Source organism: Triturus cristatus, chromosome 8 (genome assembly GCF_964204655.1).
Source record: "Triturus cristatus chromosome 8, aTriCri1.1, whole genome shotgun sequence".
Taxonomy (NCBI): domain Eukaryota; kingdom Metazoa; phylum Chordata; class Amphibia; order Caudata; family Salamandridae; genus Triturus; species Triturus cristatus.
Window position 1 is genome coordinate 56801940 of NC_140591.1, and position 25677 is coordinate 56827616.

The following is a 25677-nucleotide window of genomic DNA, read 5'->3' on the forward strand; positions in this document are numbered from 1 at the left end:
AGTTTGCCTACCCTCGCCATATAGGTCTGTGTGTCTGAGTATAAGTCCATTCATAGTTTACAAACATCTTCTAACTAACTTGGCTCCTAAAAAGGAAATTCACCCATCAGACCAATTTAGCTGCTGAATAATATTGGACAATTTAACACATAACTGCACATGCAGATAGAATGACCAGGGTCTGCATTTATCTTTAACAATTATCAAAAATACAACAGAAAGCCAAAATGGCCAGCTGGATGAAATAGCTCAGTTGGGAGAGTGTTAGATTGAAAATCTAAAAGTCCCTTGTTCAATGCTGGGTTTCGGAAAAGTCTGAGAGGTTTCTTGCTTCTCACAAAATATTTCTTGGTATCAGCTCAAGTTTTTCTTTCTTTATTTATCAAAATATTTGATCAACTGATCGACAACATGATCAATTCAACATAGAATTGTCTTTCTGTCCTCCTTCTAAATTTGCTTCCACCTCTCTTGCATTCAGCTTCGACTACAAATGTTTCCTATTTCATGCTTTTTTCTAAAGTAAACTCTTGTCTGCATCAGCTTCCACTTCTCCTTGAACACAGATTTCAGTATTCAGATGACATAGCTTACCTACTCAGGCCAAATACCTCTGTGTAATATGGTGCTAGTCCATTCAGAGTAAAAAACAAAAGCTACCTAACCTGGATCCGAAAAATGCTATTTACCTATTGCACCCGTTAACTGATGAATGATACAGGACATCTTAAAACATAGCTCTAGCATGAGGTTGAGCATCTATTTTCTTGGGAAGTTTAAAAGAAAGGATGAAGACCCAAACTACCAGCAGGCCGAAATAGCTCAGTTGGGAGAGCGTTAGACTGAAGATCTAAAGGTCCCTGGTTCAATCCCGGGTTTCGGCACAATTTCAACTTCTGCTTTTCATGTCACAAAAGCTGTTTGGAGTTAAATCAACGCTCTTCTTTATCAAAACCTTTTATCAATCTGATCAACAACACAATCAATTCAACATATTATTTACTTTCTGTCTTCCTTTCAAACTTGCTTCCACCTCTCTTGTATTCAACTATGCCTCATTTATTTGCAACTTCTTGCTTTATTTTAAAGTAAAGCTTTGCCTGCATCAGCCTCCAATTCCCCTTATACAAAACTGTCAGTAGTCAGATGACATAGCTTGTACACCCTGGCCATATAGGTCTGTGTTTCAGAGTATAAGTCAATTCAGAGTTTAGAAAAAAAAATTCTACCTACCTTGTCCCCTAAAAAGGATATTCACTCATCAGACCAAGTTACCTGCTGAATGATACTGGACACTTTAACACATAACTATAAACGAAAATAGAATGACCAGGTTCTGTATGTATCGTCTACAATTATTAATAATACATCAGGAGGCCACAGGGACTTGTTGGCTGAAATATCTCAGTTGGGAGATCGTTAGACTGAAGAGCTTAAGGTACCTGATTCAATCCTGACTTTCAGCACAGTGCGAGGGGATCCTACATTCTTGCAAAATATTTCTTGAAATCAGCTCTAGTTTTTTTTTCTTTATTTCTCAAAATATTTTATCAACTGATCAACAACATGATAACTTCAACAAAAAGTTGTCTTTCTGTCCTCCTTCTAAACTTGCTTCCACCTCTCTTGCCATCAGCTTTGATGACGAATTTATCCCATTTTATACTTTTTTCAAAGTAAACTCTTGTCTGCATCAGCTTTCACTTCTCCTTGAACAAAGTTGTCAGTATTGAGATGACATAGCTTACCTACTCAGGCGACATACGTCTGTGTAATACAGTGCTGGTCCACTCAGAGTTTTAAAAGAAAAACGACCTAACATTTATCCCAAAAATGCTACTCACCCATTTCACCAGTTAGCTGCTGAACAATGCAGGACACATTAAAACACAGCTCTAACCTCAGATTGAAAATCCAGGTTCTGCATCTCTGTTCTGGGATTGTTCAAAAAAAGAGGCTGAATACTATAGCTGCTGGCAGGCCGAAATAGCTCAGTTGGGAGAGCGTTAGACTGAAGATCTAAAGGTCCCTGGTTCGATCCCGGGTTTTGGCACATTTTGAACTTCTGCTTTGCATGCCACAAAGACTATTTTGAGTCAACTCATATTGACTTTGTTTATAATGATCAAAACCTTTTATCAAGATAATCAACAATACAATTAATTCAACATATTATTTACTTTCTGTCTTTCTTTAAAACTTGCTTCCACCTCTCTTGTATTCAACTTTGCCTCCTTTATTTCCCAATTCTTCCTTTAATTGAAAGTAAAGCTTTGCCTGCATCAGCCTCCAGTTCCCCTTATACAAAACTGTTAGTAGTCAGATGACCTAGCTTGCCGACCCTCGCCATATAGGTCTGTGTTTCTGAGTATAAGTCCATTCATAGTTTACAAACATCATCTAACTAACTTGGCTCCTAAAAAGGAAATTCACCCATCAGACCAATTTAGCTACTGAATAATACTGGACAATTTAACACATAACTGCACATGCAGATAGAGTGACCAGGTTCTGCATTTATCTTTAACAATTATAAAAAATACAACAGAAAGCCGAAATTGCCAGCTGTATGAAATAGCTCAGTTGGGAGAGCAGTAGACTGAAGATCTAAAGGTCCCTGGTTCAATCCCGGGTTTAGGCTCATTTTGAACTTCTGCTTTGCATGCCACAAATGCTATTTGGAGTCAACTCATATTGACGTTGTTTATAATGATCGAAACCTTTTATCAAGCTGATCGAGAAGACAACCATTTCAACATATTTTTTACATTCTGTCTTTCTGTCAAACTTGCTTCCACCTCTCTTGTATTCAACTTTACCTGCTTTATTTGCCAATTCTTCCTTTAATTGAAAGTAAAGCTTTGCCTGCATCAGCCTCGAGTTCTCCTTATACAAAACTGTTAGTAGTCAGATGACCTAGTTTGCCTACCCTCGCCATATAGGTCTGTGTGTCTGAGTATAAGTCCATTCATAGTTTACAAACATCTTCTAACTAACTTGGCTCCTAAAAAGGAAATTCACCCATCAGTCCAATTTAGCTGCTGAATAATATTGGACAATTTAACACATAACTGCACATGCAGATAGAATGACCAGGGTCTGCATTTATCTTTAACAATTATCAAAAATACAACAGAAAGCCAAAATGGCCAGCTGGATGAAATAGCTCAGTTGGGAGAGTGTTAGATTGAAAATCTAAAAGTCCCTTGTTCAATGCTGGGTTTCGGAAAAGTCTGAGAGGTTTCTTGCTTCTCACAAAATATTTCTTGGTATCAGCTCAAGTTTTTCTTTCTTTATTTATCAAAATATTTGATCAACTGATCGACAACATGATCAATTCAACATAGAATTGTCTTTCTGTCCTCCTTCTAAATTTGCTTCCACCTCTCTTGCATTCAGCTTCGAATACAAATGTTTCCTATTTCATGCTTTTTTGTAAAGTAAACTCTTGTCTGCATCAGCTTCCACTTCTCCTTGAACACAGATTTCAGTATTCAGATGACATAGCTTACCTACTCAGGCCAAATACCTCTGTGTAATATGGTGCTAGTCCATTCAGAGTAAAAAACAAAAGCTATCTAACCTGGATCCGAAAAATGCTATTTACCTATTGCACCCGTTTACTGATGAATGATACAGGACATCTTAAAACATAGCTCTAGCATGAGGTTGAGCATCTATTTTCTTGGGAAGTTTAAAAGAAAGGATGAAGACCCAAACTACCAGCAGGCCGAAATAGCTCAGTTGGGAGAGCGTTAGACTGAAGATCCAAAGGTCCCTGGTTCAATCCCGGGTTTCGGCACAATTTCAACTTCTGCTTTTCATGTCACAAAAGCTGTTTGGAGTTAAATCAACGCTCTTCTTTATCAAAACCTTTTATCAATCTGATCAACAACACAATCAATTCAACATATTATTTACTTTCTGTCTTCCTTTCAAACTTGCTTCCACCTCTCTTGTATTCAACTATGCCTCATTTATTTGCAACTTCTTGCTTTATTTTAAAGTAAAGCTTTGCCTGCATCAGCCTCCAATTCCCCTTATACAAAACTGTCAGTAGTCAGATGACATAGCTTGTACACCCTGGCCATATAGGTCTGTGTTTCAGAGTATAAGTCAATTCAGAGTTTAGAAAAAAAAATTCTACCTACCTTGTCCCCTAAAAAGGATATTCACTCATCAGACCAAGTTACCTGCTGAATGATACTGGACACTTTAACACATAACTATAAACGAAAATAGAATGACCAGGTTCTGTATGTATCGTCTACAATTATTAATAATACATCAGGAGGCCACAGGGACTTGTTGGCTGAAATATCTCAGTTGGGAGATCGTTAGACTGAAGAGCTTAAGGTACCTGATTCAATCCTGACTTTCAGCACAGTGCGAGGGGATCCTACATTCTTGCAAAATATTTCTTGAAATCAGCTCTAGTTTTTTTTCTTTATTTCTCAAAATATTTTATCAACTGATCAACAACATGATAACTTCAACAAAAAGTTGTCTTTCTGTCCTCCTTCTAAACTTGCTTCCACCTCTCTTGCCATCAGCTTTGATGACGAATTTATCCCATTTTATACTTTTTTCAAAGTAAACTCTTGTCTGCATCAGCTTTCACTTCTCCTTGAACAAAGTTGTCAGTATTGAGATGACATAGCTTACCTACTCAGGCGACATACGTCTGTGTAATACAGTGCTGGTCCACTCAGAGTTTTAAAAGAAAAACGACCTAACATTTATCCCAAAAACGCTACTCACCCATTTCACCAGTTAGCTGCTGAACAATGCAGGACACATTAAAACACAGCTCTAACCTCAGATTGAAAATCCAGGTTCTGCATCTCTGTTCTGGGATTGTTCAAAAAAAGAGGCTGAATACTATAGCTGTTGGCAGGCCGAAATAGCTCAGTTGGGAGAGCGTTAGACTGAAGATCTAAAGGTCCCTGGTTCGATCCCGGGTTTTGGCACATTTTGAACTTCTGCTTTGCATGCCACAAAGACTATTTTGAGTCAACTCATATTGACTTTGTTTATAATGATCAAAACCTTTTATCAAGATAATCAACAATACAATTAATTCAACATATTATTTACTTTCTGTCTTTCTTTAAAACTTGCTTCCACCTCTCTTGTATTCAACTTTGCCTCCTTTATTTCCCAATTCTTCCTTTAATTGAAAGTAAAACTTTGCCTGCATCAGCCTCCAGTTCCCCTTATACAAAACTGTTAGTAGTCAGATGACCTAGCTTGCCGACCCTCGCCATATAGGTCTGTGTTTCTGAGTATAAGTCCATTCATAGTTTACAAACATCATCTAACTAACTTGGCTCCTAAAAAGGAAATTCACCCATCAGACCAATTTAGCTACTGAATAATACTGGACAATTTAACACATAACTGCACATGCAGATAGAGTGACCAGGTTCTGCATTTATCTTTAACAATTATAAAAAATACAACAGAAAGCCGAAATTGCCAGCTGTATGAAATAGCTCAGTTGGGAGAGCAGTAGACTGAAGATCTAAAGGTCCCTGGTTCAATCCCGGGTTTAGGCTCATTTTGAACTTCTGCTTTGCATGCCACAAATGCTATTTGGAGTCAACTCATATTGACGTTGTTTATAATGATCGAAACCTTTTATCAAGCTGATCGATAAGACAACCATTTCAACATATTTTTTACATTCTGTCTTTCTGTCAAACTTGCTTCCACCTCTCTTGTATTCAACTTTACCTGCTTTATTTGCCAATTCTTCCTTTAATTGAAAGTAAAGCTTTGCCTGCATCAGCCTCGAGTTCCCCTTATACAAAACTGTTAGTAGTCAGATGACCTAGTTTGCCTACCCTCGCCATATAGGTCTGTGTGTCTGAGTATAAGTCCATTCATAGTTTACAAACATCTTCTAACTAACTTGGCTCCTAAAAAGGAAATTCACCCATCAGTCCAATTTAGCTGCTGAATAATATTGGACAATTTAACACATAACTGCACATGCAGATAGAATGACCAGGGTCTGCATTTATCTTTAACAATTATCAAAAATACAACAGAAAGCCAAAATGGCCAGCTGGATGAAATAGCTCAGTTGGGAGAGTGTTAGATTGAAAATCTAAAAGTCCCTTGTTCAATGCTGGGTTTCGGAAAAGTCTGAGAGGTTTCTTGCTTCTCACAAAATATTTCTTGGTATCAGCTCAAGTTTTTCTTTCTTTATTTATCAAAATATTTGATCAACTGATCGACAACATGATCAATTCAACATAGAATTGTCTTTCTGTCCTCCTTCTAAATTTGCTTCCAACTCTCTTGCATTCAGCTTCGAATACAAATGTTTCCTATTTCATGCTTTTTTGTAAAGTAAACTCTTGTCTGCATCAGCTTCCACTTCTCCTTGAACACAGATTTCAGTATTCAGATGACATAGCTTACCTACTCAGGCCAAATACCTCTGTGTAATATGGTGCTAGTCCATTCAGAGTAAAAAACAAAAGCTATCTAACCTGGATCCGAAAAATGCTATTTACCTATTGCACCCGTTTACTGATGAATGATACAGGACATCTTAAAACATAGCTCTAGCATGAGGTTGAGCATCTATTTTCTTGGGAAGTTTAAAAGAAAGGATGAAGACCCAAACTACCAGCAGGCCGAAATAGCTCAGTTGGGAGAGCGTTAGACTGAAGATCCAAAGGTCCCTGGTTCAATCCCGGGTTTCGGCGCAATTTCAACTTCTGCTTTTCATGTCACAAAAGCTGTTTGGAGTTAAATCAACGCTCTTCTTTATCAAAACCTTTTATCAATCTGATCAACAACACAATCAATTCAACATATTATTTACTTTCTGTCTTCCTTTCAAACTTGCTTCCACCTCTCTTGTATTCAACTATGCCTCATTTATTTGCAACTTCTTGCTTTATTTTAAAGTAAAGCTTTGCCTGCATCAGCCTCCAATTCCCCTTATACAAAACTGTCAGTAGTCAGATGACATAGCTTGTACACCCTGGCCATATAGGTCTGTGTTTCAGAGTATAAGTCAATTCAGAGTTTAGAAAAAAAAATTCTACCTACCTTGTCCCCTAAAAAGGATATTCACTCATCAGACCAAGTTACCTGCTGAATGATACTGGACACTTTAACACATAACTATAAACGAAAATAGAATGACCAGGTTCTGTATGTATCGTCTACAATTATTAATAATACATCAGGAGGCCACAGGGACTTGTTGGCTGAAATATCTCAGTTGGGAGATCGTTAGACTGAAGAGCTTAAGGTACCTGATTCAATCCTGACTTTCAGCACAGTGCGAGGGGATCCTACATTCTTGCAAAATATTTCTTGAAATCAGCTCTAGTTTTTTTTCTTTATTTCTCAAAATATTTTATCAACTGATCAACAACATGATAACTTCAACAAAAAGTTGTCTTTCTGTCCTCCTTCTAAACTTGCTTCCACCTCTCTTGCCATCAGCTTTGATGACGAATTTATCCCATTTTATACTTTTTTCAAAGTAAACTCTTGTCTGCATCAGCTTTCACTTCTCCTTGAACAAAGTTGTCAGTATTGAGATGACATAGCTTACCTACTCAGGCGACATACGTCTGTGTAATACAGTGCTGGTCCACTCACAGTTTTAAAAGAAAAACGACCTAACATTTATCCCAAAAACGCTACTCACCCATTTCACCAGTTAGCTGCTGAACAATGCAGGACACATTAAAACACAGCTCTAACCTCAGATTGAAAATCCAGGTTCTGCATCTCTGTTCTGGGATTGTTCAAAAAAAGAGGCTGAATACTATAGCTGCTGGCAGGCCGAAATAGCTCAGTTGGGAGAGCGTTAGACTGAAGATCTAAAGGTCCCTGGTTCGATCCTGGGTTTCGGCACATTTTGAACTTCTGCTTTGCATGCCACAAAGACTATTTTGAGTCAACTCATATTGACTTTGTTTATAATGATCAAAACCTTTTATCAAGATAATCGACAATACAATTAATTCAACATATTATTTACTTTCTGTCTTTCTTTCAAACTTGCTTCCACCTCTCTTGTATTCAACTTTGCCTCCTTTATTTCCCAATTCTTCCTTTAATTGAAAGTAAAGCTTTGCCTGCATCAGCCTCCAGTTCCCCTTAATCAAAACTGTTAGTAGTCAGATGACCTAGCTTGCCGACCCTCGCCATATAGGTCTGTGTTTCTGAGTATAAGTCCATTCATAGTTTACAAACATCATCTAACTAACTTGGCTCCTAAAAAGGAAATTCACCCGTCAGACCAATTTAGCTACTGAATAATACTGGACAATTTAACACATAACTGCACATGCAGATAGAGTGACCAGGTTCTGCATTTATCTTTAACAATTATAAAAAATACAACAGAAAGCCGAAATGGCCAGCTGGATGAAATAGCTCAGTTGAGAGAGCAGTAGACTGAAGATCTAAAGGTCCCTGGTTCAATCCCGGGTTTAGGCTCATTTTGAACTTCTGCTTTGCATGCCACAAATGCTATTTGGAGTCAACTCATATTGACGTTGTTTATAATGATCGAAACCTTTTATCAAGCTGATCGATAAAACAACCATTTCAACATATTTTTTACATTCTGTCTTTCTGTCAAACTTGCTTCCACCTCTCTTGTATTCAACTTTACCTGCTTTATTTGCCAATTCTTCCTTTAATTGAAAGTAAAGCTTTGCCTGCATCAGCCTCGAGTTCCCCTTATACAAAACCGTTAGTAGTCAGATGACCTAGTTTGCCTACCCTCGCCATATAGGTCTGTGTGTCTGAGTATAAGTCCATTCATAGTTTACAAACATCTTCTAACTAACTTGGCTCCTAAAAAGGAAATTCACCCATCAGACCAATTTAGCTGCTGAATTATATTGGACAATTTAACACATAACTGCACATGCAGATAGAATGACCAGGGTCTGCATTTATCTTTAACAATTATCAAAAATACAACAGAAAGCCAAAATGGCCAGCTGGATGAAATAGCTCAGTTGGGAGAGTGTTAGATTGAAAATCTAAAAGTCCCTTGTTCAATGCTGGGTTTCGGAAAAGTCTGAGAGGTTTCTTGCTTCTCACAAAATATTTCTTGGTATCAGCTCAAGTTTTTCTTTCTTTATTTATCAAAATATTTGATCAACTGATCGACAACATGATCAATTCAACATAGAATTGTCTTTCTGTCCTCCTTCTAAATTTGCTTCCACCTCTCTTGCATTCAGCTTCGACTACAAATGTTTCCTATTTCATGCTTTTTTGTAAAGTAAACTCTTGTCTGCATCAGCTTCCACTTCTCCTTGAACACAGATTTCAGTATTCAGATGACGTAGCTTACCTACTCAGGCCAAATACCTCTGTGTAATATGGTGCTAGTCCATTCAGAGTAAAAAACAAAAGCTATCTAACCTGGATCCGAAAAATGCTATTTACCTATTGCACCCGTTAACTGATGAATGATACAGGACATCTTAAAACATAGCTCTAGCATGAGGTTGAGCATCTATTTTCTTGGGAAGTTTAAAAGAAAGGATGAAGACCCAAACTACCAGCAGGCCGAAATAGCTCAGTTGGGAGAGCGTTAGACTGAAGATCCAAAGGTCCCTGGTTCAATCCCGGGTTTCGGCACAATTTCAACTTCTGCTTTTCATGTCACAAAAGCTGTTTGGAGTTAAATCAACGCTCTTCTTTATCAAAACCTTTTATCAATCTGATCAACAACACAATCAATTCAACATATTATTTACTTTCTGTCTTCCTTTCAAACTTGCTTCCACCTCTCTTGTATTCAACTATGCCTCATTTATTTGCAACTTCTTGCTTTATTTTAAAGTAAAGCTTTGCCTGCATCAGCCTCCAATTCCCCTTATACAAAACTGTCAGTAGTCAGATGACATAGCTTGTACACCCTGGCCATATAGGTCTGTGTTTCAGAGTATAAGTCAATTCAGAGTTTAGAAAAAAAAATTCTACCTACCTTGTCCCCTAAAAAGGATATTCACTCATCAGACCAAGTTACCTGCTGAATGATACTGGACACTTTAACACATAACTATAAACGAAAATAGAATGACCAGGTTCTGTATGTATCGTCTACAATTATTAATAATACATCAGGAGGCCACAGGGACTTGTTGGCTGAAATATCTCAGTTGGGAGATCGTTAGACTGAAGAGCTTAAGGTACCTGATTCAATCCTGACTTTCAGCACAGTGCGAGGGGATCCTACATTCTTGCAAAATATTTCTTGAAATCAGCTCTAGTTTTTTTTTCTTTATTTCTCAAAATATTTTATCAACTGATCAACAACATGATAACTTCAACAAAAAGTTGTCTTTCTGTCCTCCTTCTAAACTTGCTTCCACCTCTCTTGCCATCAGCTTTGATGACGAATTTATCCCATTTTATACTTTTTTCAAAGTAAACTCTTGTCTGCATCAGCTTTCACTTCTCCTTGAACAAAGTTGTCAGTATTGAGATGACATAGCTTACCTACTCAGGCGACATACGTCTGTGTAATACAGTGCTGGTCCACTCAGAGTTTTAAAAGAAAAACGACCTAACATTTATCCCAAAAACGCTACTCACCCATTTCACCAGTTAGCTGCTGAACAATGCAGGACACATTAAAACACAGCTCTAACCTCAGATTGAAAATCCAGGTTCTGCATCTCTGTTCTGGGATTGTTCAAAAAAAGAGGCTGAATACTATAGCTGCTGGCAGGCCGAAATAGCTCAGTTGGGAGAGCGTTAGACTGAAGATCTAAAGGTCCCTGGTTCGATCCTGGGTTTCGGCACATTTTGAACTTCTGCTTTGCATGCCACAAAGACTATTTTGAGTCAACTCATATTGACTTTGTTTATAATGATCAAAACCTTTTATCAAGATAATCGACAATACAATTAATTCAACATATTATTTACTTTCTGTCTTTCTTTCAAACTTGCTTCCACCTCTCTTGTATTCAACTTTGCCTCCTTTATTTCCCAATTCTTCCTTTAATTGAAAGTAAAGCTTTGCCTGCATCAGCCTCCAGTTCCCCTTAATCAAAACTGTTAGTAGTCAGATGACCTAGCTTGCCGACCCTCGCCATATAGGTCTGTGTTTCTGAGTATAAGTCCATTCATAGTTTACAAACATCATCTAACTAACTTGGCTCCTAAAAAGGAAATTCACCCATCAGACCAATTTAGCTACTGAATAATACTGGACAATTTAACACATAACTGCACATGCAGATAGAGTGACCAGGTTCTGCATTTATCTTTAACAATTATAAAAAATACAACAGAATGCTGAAATTGCCAGCTGGATGAAATAGCTCAGTTGGGAGAGCAGTAGACTGAAGATCTAAAGGTCCCTGGTTCAATCCCGGGTTTAGGCTCATTTTGAACTTCTGCTTTGCATGCCACAAATGCTATTTGGAGTCAACTCATATTGACGTTGTTTATAATGATCGGAACCTTTTATCAAGCTGATCGATAAAACAACCATTTCAACATATTTTTTACATTCTGTCTTTCTGTCAAACTTGCTTCCACCTCTCTTGTATTCAACTTTACCTGCTTTATTTGGCAATTCTTCCTTTAATTGAAAGTAAAGCTTTGCCTGCATCAGCCTCGAGTTCCCCTTATACAAAACCGTTAGTAGTCAGATGACCTAGTTTGCCTACCCTCGCCATATAGGTCTGTGTGTCTGAGTATAATTTACGTAGTGGGTCGCGACACTGCTCGTCATACTAGCAAATAGCCCCAAAGAATTCTGGATAATGTAGTGGCAGCGGTGAGTACGCCTTTGCCACGAGTATGTGAAATAATGCCATCCCTGGACACGTGTTTCGAGGTAATTGCCTCTCGTCAGCAGGGAGCAGGTAGGTATGCGGGGTGCCAAGTAGACTGCCAAAATATATAGGTAAAGTACCTTTCAAGGCGCGCAGGTGCAGACACCAGGCTCGTCAGCCCAAAGTCGCTCGAAAGAGCTTTAAATAGTTTACGTAGTGGGTCGCGACACTGCTCGTCATACTAGCAAATAGCCCCAAAGAATTCTGGATAATGTAGTGGCAGCGGTGAGTACGCCTTTGCCACGAGTATGTGAAATAATGCCATCCCTGGACACGTGTTTCGAGGTAATTGCCTCTCGTCAGCAGGGAGCAGGTAGGTATGCGGGGTGCCAAGTAGACTGCCAAAATATATAGGTAAAGTACCTTTCAAGGCGCGCAGGTGCAGACACCAGGCTCGTCAGCCCAAAGTCGCTCGAAAGAGCTTTAAATAGTTTACGTAGTGGGTCGCGACACTGCTCGTCATACTAGCAAATAGCCCCAAAGAATTCTGGATAATGTAGTGGCAGCGGTGAGTACGCCTTTGCCACGAGTATGTGAAATAATGCCATCCCTGGACACGTGTTTCGAGGTAATTGCCTCTCGTCAGCAGGGAGCAGGTAGGTATGCGGGGTGCCAAGTAGACTGCCAAAATATATAGGTAAAGTACCTTTCAAGGCGCGCAGGTGCAGACACCAGGCTCGTCAGCCCAAAGTCGCTCGAAAGAGCTTTAAATAGTTTACGTAGTGGGTCGCGACACTGCTCGTCATACTAGCAAATAGCCCCAAAGAATTCTGGATAATGTAGTGGCAGCGGTGAGTACGCCTTTGCCACGAGTATGTGAAATAATGCCATCCCTGGACACGTGTTTCGAGGTAATTGCCTCTCGTCAGCAGGGAGCAGGTAGGTATGCGGGGTGCCAAGTAGACTGCCAAAATATATAGGTAAAGTACCTTTCAAGGCGCGCAGGTGCAGACACCAGGCTCGTCAGCCCAAAGTCGCTCGAAAGAGCTTTAAATAGTTTACGTAGTGGGTCGCGACACTGCTCGTCATACTAGCAAATAGCCCCAAAGAATTCTGGATAATGTAGTGGCAGCGGTGAGTACGCCTTTGCCACGAGTATGTGAAATAATGCCATCCCTGGACACGTGTTTCGAGGTAATTGCCTCTCGTCAGCAGGGAGCAGGTAGGTATGCGGGGTGCCAAGTAGACTGCCAAAATATATAGGTAAAGTACCTTTCAAGGCGCGCAGGTGCAGACACCAGGCTCGTCAGCCCAAAGTCGCTCGAAAGAGCTTTAAATAGTTTACGTAGTGGGTCGCGACACTGCTCGTCATACTAGCAAATAGCCCCAAAGAATTCTGGATAATGTAGTGGCAGCGGTGAGTACGCCTTTGCCACGAGTATGTGAAATAATGCCATCCCTGGACACGTGTTTCGAGGTAATTGCCTCTCGTCAGCAGGGAGCAGGTAGGTATGCGGGGTGCCAAGTAGACTGCCAAAATATATAGGTAAAGTACCTTTCAAGGCGCGCAGGTGCAGACACCAGGCTCGTCAGCCCAAAGTCGCTCGAAAGAGCTTTAAATAGTTTACGTAGTGGGTCGCGACACTGCTCGTCATACTAGCAAATAGCCCCAAAGAATTCTGGATAATGTAGTGGCAGCGGTGAGTACGCCTTTGCCACGAGTATGTGAAATAATGCCATCCCTGGACACGTGTTTCGAGGTAATTGCCTCTCGTCAGCAGGGAGCAGGTAGGTATGCGGGGTGCCAAGTAGACTGCCAAAATATATAGGTAAAGTACCTTTCAAGGCGCGCAGGTGCAGACACCAGGCTCGTCAGCCCAAAGTCGCTCGAAAGAGCTTTAAATAGTTTACGTAGTGGGTCGCGACACTGCTCGTCATACTAGCAAATAGCCCCAAAGAATTCTGGATAATGTAGTGTCTGAGTATAAGTCCATTCATAGTTTACAAACATCTTCTAACTAACTTGGCTCCTAAAAAGGAAATTCACCCATCAGACCAATTTAGCTGCTGAATAATATTGGACAATTTAACACATAACTGCACATGCAGATAGAATGACCAGGGTCTGCATTTATCTTTAACAATTATCAAAAATACAACAGAAAGCCACAATGGCCAGCTGGATGAAATAGCTCAGTTGGGAGAGTGTTAGATTGAAAATCTAAAAGTCCCTTGTTCAATGCTGGGTTTCGGAAAAGTCTGAGAGGTTTCTTGCTTCTCACAAAATATTTCTTGGTATCAGCTCAAGTTTTTCTTTCTTTATTTATCAAAATATTTGATCAACTGATCGACAACATGATCAATTCAACATAGAATTGTCTTTCTGTCCTCCTTCTAAATTTGCTTCCACCTCTCTTGCATTCAGCTTCGACTACAAATGTTTCCTATTTCATGCTTTTTTCTAAAGTAAACTCTTGTCTGCATCAGCTTCCACTTCTCCTTGAACACAGATTTCAGTATTCAGATGACATAGCTTACCTACTCAGGCCAAATACCTCTGTGTAATATGGTGCTAGTCCATTCAGAGTAAAAAACAAAAGCTACCTAACCTGGATCCGAAAAATGCTATTTACCTATTGCACCCGTTAACTGATGAATGATACAGGACATCTTAAAACATAGCTCTAGCATGAGGTTGAGCATCTATTTTCTTGGGAAGTTTAAAAGAAAGGATGAAGACCCAAACTACCAGCAGGCCGAAATAGCTCAGTTGGGAGAGCGTTAGACTGAAGATCTAAAGGTCCCTGGTTCAATCCCGGGTTTCGGCACAATGTCAACTTCTGGTTTTCATGTCACAAAAGCTGTTTGGAGTTAAATCAACGCTCTTCTTTATCAAAACCTTTTATCAATCTGATCAACAACACAATCAATTCAACATATTATTTACTTTCTGTCTTCCTTTCAAACTTGCTTCCACCTCTCTTGTATTCAACTATGCCTCATTTATTTGCAACTTCTTGCTTTATTTTAAAGTAAAGCTTTGCCTGCATCAGCCTCCAATTCCCCTTATACAAAACTGTCAGTAGTCAGATGACATAGCTTGTACACCCTGGCCATATAGGTCTGTGTTTCAGAGTATAAGTCAATTCAGAGTTTAGAAAAAAAAATTCTACCTACCTTGTCCCCTAAAAAGGATATTCACTCATCAGACCAAGTTACCTGCTGAATGATACTGGACACTTTAACACATAACTATAAACGAAAATAGAATGACCAGGTTCTGTATGTATCGTCTACAATTATTAATAATACATCAGGAGGCCACAGGGACTTGTTGGCTGAAATATCTCAGTTGGGAGATCGTTAGACTGAAGAGCTTAAGGTACCTGATTCAATCCTGACTTTCAGCACAGTGCGAGGGGATCCTACATTCTTGCAAAATATTTCTTGAAATCAGCTCTAGTTTTTTTTCTTTATTTCTCAAAATATTTTATCAACTGATCAACAACATGATAACTTCAACAAAAAGTTGTCTTTCTGTCCTCCTTCTAAACTTGCTTCCACCTCTCTTGCCATCAGCTTTGATGACGAATTTATCCCATTTTATACTTTTTTCAAAGTAAACTCTTGTCTGCATCAGCTTTCACTTCTCCTTGAACAAAGTTGTCAGTATTGAGATGACATAGCTTACCTACTCAGGCGACATACGTCTGTGTAATACAGTGCTGGTCCACTCAGAGTTTTAAAAGAAAAACGACCTAACATTTATCCCAAAAACGCTACTCACCCATTTCACCAGTTAGCTGCTGAACAATGCAGGACACATTAAAACACAGCTCTAACCTCAGATTGAAAATCCAGGTTCTGCATCTCTGTTCTGGGATTGTTCAAAAAAAGAGGCTGAATACTATAGCTGCTGGCAGGCCGAAATAGCTCAGTTGGGAGAGCGTTAGACTGAAGATCTAAAGGTCCCTGGTTCGATCCTGGGTTTCGGCACATTTTGAACTTCTGCTTTGCATGCCACAAAGACTATTTTGAGTCAACTCATATTGACTTTGTTTATAATGATCAAAACCTTTTATCAAGATAATCGACAATACAATTAATTCAACATATTATTTACTTTCTGTCTTTCTTTCAAACTTGCTTCCACCTCTCTTGTATTCAACTTTGCCTCCTTTATTTCCCAATTCTTCCTTTAATTGAAAGTAAAGCTTTGCCTGCATCAGCCTCCAGTTCCCCTTAATCAAAACTGTTAGTAGTCAGATGACCTAGCTTGCCGACCCTCGCCATATAGGTCTGTGTTTCTGAGTATAAGTCCATTCATAGTTTACAAACATCATCTAACTAACTTGGCTCCTAAAAAGGAAATTCACCCGTCAGACCAATTTAGCTACTGAATAATACTGGACAATTTAACACATAACTGCACATGCAGATAGAGTGACCAGGTTCTGCATTTATCTTTAACAATTATAAAAAATACAACAGAAAGCCGAAATGGCCAGCTGGATGAAATAGCTCAGTTGAGAGAGCAGTAGACTGAAGATCTAAAGGTCCCTGGTTCAATCCCGGGTTTAGGCTCATTTTGAACTTCTGCTTTGCATGCCACAAATGCTATTTGGAGTCAACTCATATTGACGTTGTTTATAATGATCGAAACCTTTTATCAAGCTGATCGATAAAACAACCATTTCAACATATTTTTTACATTCTGTCTTTCTGTCAAACTTGCTTCCACCTCTCTTGTATTCAACTTTACCTGCTTTATTTGCCAATTCTTCCTTTAATTGAAAGTAAAGCTTTGCCTGCATCAGCCTCGAGTTCCCCTTATACAAAACCGTTAGTAGTCAGATGACCTAGTTTGCCTACCCTCGCCATATAGGTCTGTGTGTCTGAGTATAAGTCCATTCATAGTTTACAAACATCTTCTAACTAACTTGGCTCCTAAAAAGGAAATTCACCCATCAGACCAATTTAGCTGCTGAATAATATTGGACAATTTAACACATAACTGCACATGCAGATAGAATGACCAGGGTCTGCATTTATCTTTAACAATTATCAAAAATACAACAGAAAGCCAAAATGGCCAGCTGGATGAAATAGCTCAGTTGGGAGAGTGTTAGATTGAAAATCTAAAAGTCCCTTGTTCAATGCTGGGTTTCGGAAAAGTCTGAGAGGTTTCTTGCTTCTCACAAAATATTTCTTGGTATCAGCTCAAGTTTTTCTTTCTTTATTTATCAAAATATTTGATCAACTGATCGACAACATGATCAATTCAACATAGAATTGTCTTTCTGTCCTCCTTCTAAATTTGCTTCCACCTCTCTTGCATTCAGCTTCGACTACAAATGTTTCCTATTTCATGCTTTTTTGTAAAGTAAACTCTTGTCTGCATCAGCTTCCACTTCTCCTTGAACACAGATTTCAGTATTCAGATGACGTAGCTTACCTACTCAGGCCAAATACCTCTGTGTAATATGGTGCTAGTCCATTCAGAGTAAAAAACAAAAGCTATCTAACCTGGATCCGAAAAATGCTATTTACCTATTGCACCCGTTAACTGATGAATGATACAGGACATCTTAAAACATAGCTCTAGCATGAGGTTGAGCATCTATTTTCTTGGGAAGTTTAAAAGAAAGGATGAAGACCCAAACTACCAGCAGGCCGAAATAGCTCAGTTGGGAGAGCGTTAGACTGAAGATCCAAAGGTCCCTGGTTCAATCCCGGGTTTCGGCACAATTTCAACTTCTGCTTTTCATGTCACAAAAGCTGTTTGGAGTTAAATCAACGCTCTTCTTTATCAAAACCTTTTATCAATCTGATCAACAACACAATCAATTCAACATATTATTTACTTTCTGTCTTCCTTTCAAACTTGCTTCCACCTCTCTTGTATTCAACTATGCCTCATTTATTTGCAACTTCTTGCTTTATTTTAAAGTAAAGCTTTGCCTGCATCAGCCTCCAATTCCCCTTATACAAAACTGTCAGTAGTCAGATGACATAGCTTGTACACCCTGGCCATATAGGTCTGTGTTTCAGAGTATAAGTCAATTCAGAGTTTAGAAAAAAAAATTCTACCTACCTTGTCCCCTAAAAAGGATATTCACTCATCAGACCAAGTTACCTGCTGAATGATACTGGACACTTTAACACATAACTATAAACGAAAATAGAATGACCAGGTTCTGTATGTATCGTCTACAATTATTAATAATACATCAGGAGGCCACAGGGACTTGTTGGCTGAAATATCTCAGTTGGGAGATCGTTAGACTGAAGAGCTTAAGGTACCTGATTCAATCCTGACTTTCAGCACAGTGCGAGGGGATCCTACATTCTTGCAAAATATTTCTTGAAATCAGCTCTAGTTTTTTTTTCTTTATTTCTCAAAATATTTTATCAACTGATCAACAACATGATAACTTCAACAAAAAGTTGTCTTTCTGTCCTCCTTCTAAACTTGCTTCCACCTCTCTTGCCATCAGCTTTGATGACGAATTTATCCCATTTTATACTTTTTTCAAAGTAAACTCTTGTCTGCATCAGCTTTCACTTCTCCTTGAACAAAGTTGTCAGTATTGAGATGACATAGCTTACCTACTCAGGCGACATACGTCTGTGTAATACAGTGCTGGTCCACTCAGAGTTTTAAAAGAAAAACGACCTAACATTTATCCCAAAAACGCTACTCACCCATTTCACCAGTTAGCTGCTGAACAATGCAGGACACATTAAAACACAGCTCTAACCTCAGATTGAAAATCCAGGTTCTGCATCTCTGTTCTGGGATTGTTCAAAAAAAGAGGCTGAATACTATAGCTGCTGGCAGGCCGAAATAGCTCAGTTGGGAGAGCGTTAGACTGAAGATCTAAAGGTCCCTGGTTCGATCCTGGGTTTCGGCACATTTTGAACTTCTGCTTTGCATGCCACAAAGACTATTTTGAGTCAACTCATATTGACTTTGTTTATAATGATCAAAACCTTTTATCAAGATAATCGACAATACAATTAATTCAACATATTATTTACTTTCTGTCTTTCTTTCAAACTTGCTTCCACCTCTCTTGTATTCAACTTTGCCTCCTTTATTTCCCAATTCTTCCTTTAATTGAAAGTAAAGCTTTGCCTGCATCAGCCTCCAGTTCCCCTTAATCAAAACTGTTAGTAGTCAGATGACCTAGCTTGCCGACCCTCGCCATATAGGTCTGTGTTTCTGAGTATAAGTCCATTCATAGTTTACAAACATCATCTAACTAACTTGGCTCCTAAAAAGGAAATTCACCCATCAGACCAATTTAGCTACTGAATAATACTGGACAATTTAACACATAACTGCACATGCAGATAGAGTGACCAGGTTCTGCATTTATCTTTAACAATTATAAAAAATACAACAGAATGCTGAAATTGCCAGCTGGATGAAATAGCTCAGTTGAGAGAGCAGTAGACTGAAGATCTAAAGGTCCCTGGTTCAATCCCGGGTTTAGGCTCATTTTGAACTTCTGCTTTGCATGCCACAAATGCTATTTGGAGTCAACTCATATTGACGTTGTTTATAATGATCGGAACCTTTTATCAAGCTGATCGATAAAACAACCATTTCAACATATTTTTTACATTCTGTCTTTCTGTCAAACTTGCTTCCACCTCTCTTGTATTCAACTTTACCTGCTTTATTTGGCAATTCTTCCTTTAATTGAAAGTAAAGCTTTGCCTGCATCAGCCTCGAGTTCCCCTTATACAAAACCGTTAGTAGTCAGATGACCTAGTTTGCCTACCCTCGCCATATAGGTCTGTGTGTCTGAGTATAAGTCCATTCATAGTTTACAAACATCTTCTAACTAACTTGGCTCCTAAAAAGGAAATTCACCCATCAGACCAATTTAGCTGCTGAATAATATTGGACAATTTAACACATAACTGCACATGCAGATAGAATGACCAGGGTCTGCATTTATCTTTAACAATTATCAAAAATACAACAGAAAGCCAAAATGGCCAGCTGGATGAAATAGCTCAGTTGGGAGAGTGTTAGATTGAAAATCTAAAAGTCCCTTGTTCAATGCTGGGTTTCGGAAAAGTCTGAGAGGTTTCTTGCTTCTCACAAAATATTTCTTGGTATCAGCTCAAGTTTTTCTTTCTTTATTTATCAAAATATTTGATCAACTGATCGACAACATGATCAATTCAACATAGAATTGTCTTTCTGTCCTCCTTCTAAATTTGCTTCCACCTCTCTTGCATTCAGCTTCGACTACAAATGTTTCCTATTTCATGCTTTTTTCTAAAGTAAACTCTTGTCTGCATCAGCTTCCACTTCTCCTTGAACACAGATTTCAGTATTCAGATGACATAGCTTACCTACTCAGGCCAAATACCTCTGTGTAATATGGTGCTAGTCCATTCAGAGTAAAAAACAAAAGCTACCTAACCTGGATCCGAAAAATGCTATTTACCTATTGCACCCGTTAACTGATGAATGATACAGGACATCTTAAAACATAGCTCTAGCATGAGGTTGAGCATCTATTTTCTTGGGAAGTTTAAAAGAAAGGATGAAGACCCAAACTACCAGCAGGCCGAAATAGCTCAGTTGGGAGAGCGTTAGACTGAAGATCTAAAGGTCCCTGGTTCAATCCCGGGTTTCGGCACAATTTCAACTTCTGCTTTTCATGTCACAAAAGCTGTTTGGAGTTAAATGAACGCTCTTCTTTATCAAAACCTTTTATCAATCTGATCAACAACACAATCAATTCAACATATTATTTACTTTCTGTCTTCCTTTCAAACTTGCTTCCACCTCTCTTGTATTCAACTATGCCTCATTTATTTGCAACTTCTTGCTTTATTTTAAAGTAAAGCTTTGCCTGCATCAGCCTCCAATTCCCCTTATACAAAACTGTCAGTAGTCAGATGACATAGCTTGTACACCCTGGCCATATAGGTCTGTGTTTCAGAGTATAAGTCAATTCAGAGTTTAGAAAAAAAAATTCTACCTACCTTGTCCCCTAAAAAGGATATTCACTCATCAGACCAAGTTACCTGCTGAATGATACTGGACACTTTAACACATAACTATAAACGAAAATAGAATGACCAGGTTCTGTATGTATCGTCTACAATTATTAATAATACATCAGGAGGCCACAGGGACTTGTTGGCTGAAATATCTCAGTTGGGAGATCGTTAGACTGAAGAGCTTAAGGTACCTGATTCAATCCTGACTTTCAGCACAGTGCGAGGGGATCCTACATTCTTGCAAAATATTTCTTGAAATCAGCTCTAGTTTTTTTTTCTTTATTTCTCAAAATATTTTATCAACTGATCAACAACATGATAACTTCAACAAAAAGTTGTCTTTCTGTCCTCCTTCTAAACTTGCTTCCACCTCTCTTGCCATCAGCTTTGATGACGAATTTATCCCATTTTATACTTTTTTCAAAGTAAACTCTTGTCTGCTTCAGCTTTCACTTCTCCTTGAACAAAGTTGTCAGTATTGAGATGACATAGCTTACCTACTCAGGCGACATACGTCTGTGTAATACAGTGCTGGTCCACTCAGAGTTTTAAAAGAAAAACGACCTAACATTTATCCCAAAAACGCTACTCACCCATTTCACCAGTTAGCTGCTGAACAATGCAGGACACATTAAAACACAGCTCTAACCTCAGATTGAAAATCCAGGTTCTGCATTTCTGTTCTGGGATTGTTCAAAAAAAGAGGCTGAATACTATAGCTGCTGGCAGGCCGAAATAGCTCAGTTGGGAGAGCGTTAGACTGAAGATCTAAAGGTCCCTGGTTCGATCCCGGGTTTTGGCACATTTTGAACTTCTGCTTTGCATGCCACAAAGACTATTTTGAGTCAACTCATATTGACTTTGTTTATAATGATCAAAACCTTTTATCAAGATAATCAACAATACAATTAATTCAACATATTATTTACTTCCTGTCTTTCTTTCAAACTTGCTTCCACCTCTCTTGTATTCAACTTTGCCTCCTTTATTTCCCAATTCTTCCTTTAATTGAAAGTAAAGCTTTGCCTGCATCAGCCTCCAGTTCCCCTTAATCAAAACTGTTAGTAGTCAGATGACCTAGCTTGCCGACCCTCGCCATATAGGTCTGTGTTTCTGAGTATAAGTCCATTCATAGTTTACAAACATCATCTAACTAACTTTGCTCCTAAAAAGGAAATTCACCCATCAGACCAATTTAGCTACTGAATAATACTGGACAATTTAACACATAACTGCACATGCAGATAGAGTGACCAGGTTCTGCATTTATCTTTAACAATTATAAAAAATACAACAGAAAGCCGAAATTGCCAGCTGGATGAAATAGCTCAGTTGGGAGAGCAGTAGACTGAAGATCTAAAGGTCCCTGGTTCAATCCCGGGTTTAGGCTCATTTTGAACTTCTGCTTTGCATGCCACAAATGCTATTTGGAGTCAACTCATATTGACGTTGTTTATAATGATCGAAACCTTTTATCAAGCTGATCGATAAAACAACCATTTCAACATATTTTTTACATTCTGTCTTTCTGTCACACTTGCTTCCACCTCTCTTGTATTCAACTTTACCTGCTTTATTTGCCAATTCTTCCTTTAATTGAAAGTAAAGCTTGTCCTGCATCAGCCTCGAGTTCCCCTTATACAAAACTGTTAGTAGTCAGATGACCTAGTTTGCCTACCCTCGCCATATAGGTCTGTGTGTCTGAGTATAAGTCCATTCATAGTTTACAAACATCTTCTAACTAACTTGGCTCCTAAAAAGGAAATTCACCCATCAGACCAATTTAGCTGCTGAATAATATTGGACAATTTAACACATAACTGCACATGCAGATAGAATGACCAGGGTCTGCATTTATCTTTAACAATTATCAAAAATACAACAGAAAGCCACAATGGCCAGCTGGATGAAATAGCTCAGTTGGGAGAGTGTTAGATTGAAAATCTAAAAGTCCCTTGTTCAATGCTGGGTTTCGGAAAAGTCTGAGAGGTTTCTTGCTTCTCACAAAATATTTCTTGGTATCAGCTCAAGTTTTTCTTTCTTTATTTATCAAAATATTTGATCAACTGATCGACAACATGATCAATTCAACATAGAATTGTCTTTCTGTCCTCCTTCTAACTTTGCATCCACCTCTCTTGCATTCAGCTTCGACTACAAATGTTTCCTATTTCATGCTTTTTTGTAAAGTAAACTCTTGTCTGCATCAGCTTCCACTTCTCCTTGAACACAGATTTCAGTATTCAGATGACATAGCTTACCTACTCAGGCCAAATACCTCTGTGTAATATGGTGCTAGTCCATTCAGAGTAAAAAACAAAAGCTACCTAACCTGGATCCGAAAAATGCTATTTACCTATTGCACCCGTTAACTGATGAATGATACAGGACATCTTAAAACATGGCTCTAGCATGAGGTTGAGCATCTATTTTCTTGGGAAGTTTAAAAGAAAGGATGAAGACCCAAACTACCAGCAGGCCGAAATAGCTCAGTTGGGAGAGCGTTAGACTGAAGATCTAAAGGTCCCTGGTTCAATCCCGGGTTTCGGCACAATGTCAACTTCTGCTTTTCATGTCACAAAAGCTGTTTGGAGTTAAATCAACGCTCTTCTTTATCAAAACCTTTTATCAATCTGATCAACAACACAATCAATTCAACATATTATTTACTTTCTGTCTTCCTTTCAAACTTGCTTCCACCTCTCTTGTATTCAACTATGCCTCATTTATTTGCAACTTCTTGCTTTATTTTAAAGTAAAGCTTTGCCTGCATCAGCCTCCAATTCCCCTTATACAAAACTGTCAGTAGTCAGATGACATAGCTTGTACACCCTGGCCATATAGGTCTGTGTTTCAGAGTATAAGTCAATTCAGAGTTTAGAAAAAAAAATTCTACCTACCTTGTCCCCTAAAAAGGATATTCACTCATCAGACCAAGTTACCTGCTGAATGATACTGGACACTTTAACACATAACTATAAACGAAAATAGAATGACCAGGTTCTGTATGTATCGTCTACAATTATTAATAATACATCAGGAGGCCACAGGGACTTGTTGGCTGAAATATCTCAGTTGGGAGATCGTTAGACTGAAGAGCTTAAGGTACCTGATTCAATCCTGACTTTCAGCACAGTGCGAGGGGATCCTACATTCTTGCAAAATATTTCTTGAAATCAGCTCTAGTTTTTTTTTCTTTATTTCTCAAAATATTTTATCAACTGATCAACAACATGATAACTTCAACAAAAAGTTGTCTTTCTGTCCTCCTTCTAAACTTGCTTCCACCTCTCTTGCCATCAGCTTTGATGACGAATTTATCCCATTTTATACTTTTTTCAAAGTAAACTCTTGTCTGCATCAGCTTTCACTTCTCCTTGAACAAAGTTGTCAGTATTGAGATGACATAGCTTACCTACTCAGGCGACATACGTCTGTGTAATACAGTGCTGGTCCACTCAGAGTTTTAAAAGAAAAACGACCTAACATTTATCCCAAAAACGCTACTCACCCATTTCACCAGTTAGCTGCTGAACAATGCAGGACACATTAAAACACAGCTCTAACCTCAGATTGAAAATCCAGGTTCTGCATCTCTGTTCTGGGATTGTTCAAAAAAAGAGGCTGAATACTATAGCTGCTGGCAGGCCGAAATAGCTCAGTTGGGAGAGCGTTAGACTGAAGATCTAAAGGTCCCTGGTTCGATCCCGGGTTTTGGCACATTTTGAACTTCTGCTTTGCATGCCACAAAGACTATTTTGAGTGAACTCATATTGACTTTGTTTATAATGATCAAAACCTTTTATCAAGATAATCAACAATACAATTAATTCAACATATTATTTACTTTCTGTCTTTCTTTCAAACTTGCTTCCACCTCTCTTGTATTCAACTTTGCCTCCTTTATTTCCCAATTCTTCCTTTAATTGAAAGTAAAGCTTTGCCTGCATCAGCCTCCAGTTCCCCTTATACAAAACTGTTAGTAGTCAGATGACCTAGCTTGCCGACCCTCGCCATATAGGTCTGTGTTTCTGAGTATAAGTCCATTCATAGTTTACAAACATCATCTAACTAACTTGGCTCCTAAAAAGGAAATTCACCCATCAGACCAATTTAGCTACTGAATAATACTGGACAATTTAACACATAACTGCACATGCAGATAGAGTGACCAGGTTCTGCATTTATCTTTAACAATTATAAAAAATACAACAGAAAGCCGAAATTGCTAGCTGTATGAAATAGCTCAGTTGGGAGAGCAGTAGACTGAAGATCTAAAGGTCCCTGGTTCAATCCCGGGTTTAGGCTCATTTTGAACTTCTGCTTTGCATGCCACAAATGCTATTTGGAGTCAACTCATATTGACGTTGTTTATAATGATCGAAACCTTTTATCAAGCTGATCGATAAGACAACCATTTCAACATATTTTTTACATTCTGTCTTTCTGTCAAACTTGCTTCCACCTCTCTTGTATTCAACTTTACCAGCTTTATTTGCCAATTCTTCCTTTAATTGAAAGTAAAGCTTTGCCTGCATCAGCCTCGAGTTCCCCTTATACAAAACTGTTAGTAGTCAGATGACCTAGTTTGCCTACCCTCGCCATATAGGTCTGTGTGTCTGAGTATAAGTCCATTCATAGTTTACAAACATCTTCTAACTAACTTGGCTCCTAAAAAGGAAATTCACCCATCAGTCCAATTTAGCTGCTGAATAATATTGGACAATTTAACACATAACTGCACATGCAGATAGAATGACCAGGGTCTGCATGTATCTTTAACAATTATCAAAAATACAACAGAAAGCCAAAATGGCCAGCTGGATGAAATAGCTCAGTTGGGAGAGTGTTAGATTGA

At 38.7% G+C, this 25677-nt stretch overlaps 8 non-coding genes across 8 annotated transcripts; all 8 read left to right on the plus strand.

The window, feature by feature from the left end:
• The first annotated feature begins 811 nt into the window (after positions 1–811).
• On the plus strand, positions 812–884 carry TRNAF-GAA (transfer RNA phenylalanine (anticodon GAA)). Its single transcript has one exon. It is a non-coding gene; the product is annotated as a tRNA-Phe (tRNA).
• Positions 885–1980: 1096 nt separating this feature from the next.
• Positions 1981–2053, plus strand: TRNAF-GAA (transfer RNA phenylalanine (anticodon GAA)). Its single transcript has one exon. It is a non-coding gene; the product is annotated as a tRNA-Phe (tRNA).
• A 2844-nt stretch (positions 2054–4897) lies between these two features.
• On the plus strand, positions 4898–4970 carry TRNAF-GAA (transfer RNA phenylalanine (anticodon GAA)). Its single transcript has one exon. It is a non-coding gene; the product is annotated as a tRNA-Phe (tRNA).
• A 9574-nt stretch (positions 4971–14544) lies between these two features.
• TRNAF-GAA (transfer RNA phenylalanine (anticodon GAA)) lies at positions 14545–14617 on the plus strand. The gene has a single exon. It is a non-coding gene; the product is annotated as a tRNA-Phe (tRNA).
• Positions 14618–20379: 5762 nt separating this feature from the next.
• On the plus strand, positions 20380–20452 carry TRNAF-GAA (transfer RNA phenylalanine (anticodon GAA)). Its single transcript has one exon. It is a non-coding gene; the product is annotated as a tRNA-Phe (tRNA).
• A 1096-nt stretch (positions 20453–21548) lies between these two features.
• On the plus strand, positions 21549–21621 carry TRNAF-GAA (transfer RNA phenylalanine (anticodon GAA)). The gene has a single exon. It is a non-coding gene; the product is annotated as a tRNA-Phe (tRNA).
• A 1676-nt stretch (positions 21622–23297) lies between these two features.
• TRNAF-GAA (transfer RNA phenylalanine (anticodon GAA)) lies at positions 23298–23370 on the plus strand. Its single transcript has one exon. It is a non-coding gene; the product is annotated as a tRNA-Phe (tRNA).
• Positions 23371–24466: 1096 nt separating this feature from the next.
• Positions 24467–24539, plus strand: TRNAF-GAA (transfer RNA phenylalanine (anticodon GAA)). Its single transcript has one exon. It is a non-coding gene; the product is annotated as a tRNA-Phe (tRNA).
• The last annotated feature ends 1138 nt before the right edge of the window (positions 24540–25677 follow it).